Source organism: Condylura cristata, unplaced genomic scaffold (genome assembly GCF_000260355.1).
Source record: "Condylura cristata isolate star-nosed mole 26May11 unplaced genomic scaffold, ConCri1.0 scaffold00009, whole genome shotgun sequence".
NCBI classification, from domain to species: domain Eukaryota; kingdom Metazoa; phylum Chordata; class Mammalia; order Eulipotyphla; family Talpidae; genus Condylura; species Condylura cristata.
In genome coordinates, this window is record NW_004567110.1 from 46,919,329 (window position 1) to 46,923,893 (window position 4,565).

A 4,565-nucleotide genomic window follows, 5' to 3' on the forward strand; every position below is an offset into this window, starting at 1 on the left:
ACCAATAGTTTGCTTATCATCTTTATCTAGGACATTTATGTAGATGCTGCTAAAGTCTGTAAGATAAATCCAATAACATGTAGATATAGATATAGCCATCCATAGAGAGGCGATGGATATGTTTAAAGCAAAATGATTTTAGGAAAATAATTTCCACAATATTATCTTAACATCAATTTTAAACACTTTTTCTTTGAACTAGCAGACTTGAGAATTCATTTAATTACATACATCTACAAATTAGGCATATGCACATGTCATATGGCATATTTCTTGGCAGGGATTCAGCTTCACACACTGACTTATATAATGCAGCTTGAAGAAAGATAGGGAATCTGAAGCCAACTACTAACTTCCCTCTATAAAAAGACTGTAAGTGGTTCTTCAGTAATTTCTGAAGAATGTGTTAATGACTATCTTCTTTCCTTGACTGTCAGCTGTCTATACTTCATCAACTTTTATAAATGTGACTGCTTGTGTGCTCAAAAGAAAAAAGGCCAGTTGTTACCAAATACAGTAATTAGGTTCTATGTGTAATTCTGTTGTGAAAATTAATCATTTATTAACATAAATTAAATATTCATTCCAATTCAGAACTGTTTCCTTAAGATTATCCTAAAATCGGTTCCTTTGGAGATTGAAAATATATAAATTTTACACAAATGTATGAAATCCCAGGACATTACCTCACATGTGATACCTATCATAAATTTAGGACCTGCTTCTTAAACTTAAACCTTCATTATAGTTCAAAAATGGCAAGTATTATTCCAACTAAGGAATTGGTTAAGAACAATTGTTCTCATTGTCTAGAGGGTAAGCATTTGAATACAGGATAGATTCAGATGGAATATCATAGGTGCATACCTGGTAATAAACTCTTTTTAAAGGAGACATTATTTTGAGTAAAACATTTATAACATAGATGTTATTATTTGAGAATCCTGAGAATCTTCCACAGGTCTAGTCGAATAACGTTATAACTTCTCAACATTTTCAATTGAATCCTCAAATTTTCATTTAATTTCAAAAACATTGAAATGTTTTTGCAAATTACTATATACTGTTTCTTTTTTGCACAAACATTTCTTTAAGATTAATTTAAAGACTGATTTTTAGGACACTTAAATTGATGAGTACACTATTCATCAAAATGGGACCTAAAAAGCTTGTTTTTTTTTTTTTTTTTAAGCCAATGTTTATCTTAAATTTGCAGGTTCATTTGTTTTCATGACATACAAATAAATACATCATTAACAGTATAAAAATGTCAATAAGCTAATCTCAAAGCATGGGCAAAGCAAGAATGACACTTTATGTATGACATTCTGTACAAATAGTTATGATTGAAAATTATTGTATAGGCCCCTATTAGCTAACCACCTGCATGGTGGTCAAGGGTCTCGGATTAGGTCAGCAGCTCCTTGAAAGAAGAAAGGCCACTACGGTGGCTGAAAAACCTTAACCCAGGAAATCCTCCTCACGGATGGTCCAGGATCCCGTGGCTCTTCTTATTCTCAACTAAATACCTTTTAACGCAGAATTTCATGAATTCATTATAGGCCTTAACTTAATGTACGATCAGCTCTTTTGTTTATAATCTTTTTTATTCTCTATGTTTTTTACATCTTTCTTTATTTTGTACATTTTTTCATCACAGTTATAATCCCTGTGGACTTCCCACCACCACTTTATCCATGTGCCATCACCATTGTCCTGTGAGCTCTTCCAGCCCCAGTTTTGATCCTGTTCCTCTCTCCGCCCCAGTACAATATCAGAATATCTCTGCTTTATAGTTGTTAGCTGATGTTCATTTTTATTTTATTACAATTCCTCCTCCTTCACCCCCCCCCCAATCCCTTACATTCCTGCTATGATGAAACAATCAGTATTTTTCTTTCTCTTTCTGGCTTATTTGACTAAACATGATCTCTTCCATCTCCATCCATGGTGCCTCAAATGGCATGAGTTTATTTTTTTTAAATTAATTTATTTATACATACAGAACTGGGATACAGGACAGAGATGCAGAGGGTGAGCAGATTCACCAGGCAGAGTGGGGAGAAGAACAGGTAGATTGACAAAGAACTGCTGAGGGGAGCAGCAGGCAGGTCAGGAGAGGGCTGTCAGGCCATGTGGATCACCTCTGGGCTGGGGATCAACTCGCACTTAAATGGCTAGGCTAGCTTGCAGTGCAGAGTCCTAACCCATTGCGCCACCAGGGAGGGCCCAGAATACATATTTTTTAAAACTTGGCCAAATTTTGAAAGGAAAAAAAGAAGACGGAAAAAAAGGACAAAGGAAGGAGGAAGAAGGAAAGGGAAAGAAAAGGAAGGAGGAAGAAGGAAAGGGAAAGAAAAGGAAAAGTGGGGATGGTATAGGAAGGGAGAGAGGGAGAAGAGAGAGAGGGAGGGAAAGAGGAAGGGAAGGAGTGAGGGAGGAAGGAAGGGATTATCCAAAGGGATAACCTATGGCACATAACCATGAACACAGATGGCTAATGGATTGATAAAACATAACAGTTTATTTGCTTCTCTCAAAGGAAAAAATGAATAAATATTTTATTTTCAATTAAGTGATGATTGATTGTTAGTTAAAATGTGGTAACTTTTAAAATATTGTATACTTTGTGGCCACTTTCTGGCTCACAATTTTATAAGACCTAAGTATACTTCTGGAATAACATCTGAAATTCTTAAAATGAAGTACAAAAAATGGAGGCACTATTGAATTGAATTGCTGATCTGAGAAGTGACATTTGACACGAGGACTTCAGAGATAGAAATGGCACATTTGTATTAAAAGAAGGAGAAAACCATATTACATAAAATTTTGCAGGTAGTTTCACTTATAAAAATATGATTTTTCAGAAAAGGTTATTTAGACATGGATATTAAATATTAAGTTGCATTTTAAAGCATTTATTTTATCAGATTATTCTAAAATGCTTATAAATTTTTATCATCTTTTAGAAAGTTATTTATTTTTATATTAATAATACATGACTGATACATCACTTTCGCCTCTGTATTTCTATCATACAAAAATAAAGGGCTACCCATTACAACTCTATCTTTTATTTGTTTTTTTCCCTCTTGGCACCCTTTTGCCTACATATTGTGCTTGGATAGTACATATAGTCATTTGAACCAGGGTGAGGATAAAAATCTCACCTCATAATCTTCTATTTTGTTTTTCTTTTCTGAACTTAGTGTGAAGTCTGGCACACATTCCCAGGCTTTCTTATTCCTTTTATTTTAGCTGTATTATTTTTTTATTGAGGTAATGTTGGTTTACAACACTGTATACGATTTAGGAAATCGGTTCACACCTTTTCAGATGCATTTACCACATCACACCACCAAAATGGCACCTAAATTCTTCCAGCATAGTCCACTGATTGCAGCCCTAGATATCTACCCAAAGAAATCAAAAACACTAATTCAAAGGGTAAATACACTTTATGTTCATTGCAGCACTATAATAGTCAAGTGCCCAGTGGGAGATAAGTGGATTAAGAATATATGGTATATATACACAAGGACTACTAAACTATCAGAAAAAGATGAACTCTTGTTATTTGAGACAACATGGATGGAAGGGATTATGCTGAGTGGAATATAAATCTATCCTTTAGAAGAAATGTCTGCAGTATAGAGATCCCTCATTCATTTTTGCTAGCTCTCTTCCTCTCTCTTTCTACCTTGTCTTCTGTCTAATGAAACAAAACAAAAAGTCCTTTGCACTAGTGGCAATGACATTCCAAATTTATCCCATTGGTAGAACAAAATAAAACAACAAATCCAAAAAAACCTAAAAATCCATTTTCAATTTCTCTTATACATTCACTAAAAGAAAACATGGTGGAAGGTTATGGGTACTATAGTTGCTAGCATGGTGTGGTGACATACATCTGAAGGAATACAAACACATATCTCTGAACCATATATAGTAAACCAATGTTACTACAATAAAAAAATCATTAAAAAATAAAACCAAGAAAATCTTATTCTCTGCATTGATTTTCCATGTTCCATTTGCAAAGTACCAACTCCCATTTTATTATAGCTCAGTGATGGCTGCCTTACTTTAATTTGATATACCCTATTTTTAGGCAAATAAAAGGAAGATGCATGAAGTTAAAAAAAAAAAAAAAGCAGGATAATAAAGCTCTAAGAATACTATTTGGAATATGAATTGTTCCCAAACCAAATTTTAATCAATCTTTGTTTATGTACTAACAAGTAAAGAAAATAATTCTTGGAAACTGCAAAATGAAATTACTAGGAGAAATTCCATTTTGATGTGTCAGATCCAACCAGAAATGGAGAAAATTATGTTGATAATCCCTGTTACAAAAGAAATTCTGGGCCCTCCCTGGTCGCTCAGCAGGTTAAAGCACAACACTAAGAAGCTTAAGCCACTTCCGCATGAGTTCGATCCCTGCCTGCCACTGGAGGTGATACACACGGCAGCAGACCTCTCCTGACCCGCCCGCTGCTCCCCTCAGCAGTGTACTTCGTTGATCTGCCTGTTCTGCTCCCCACTCTGTCCCTGGTGAATCC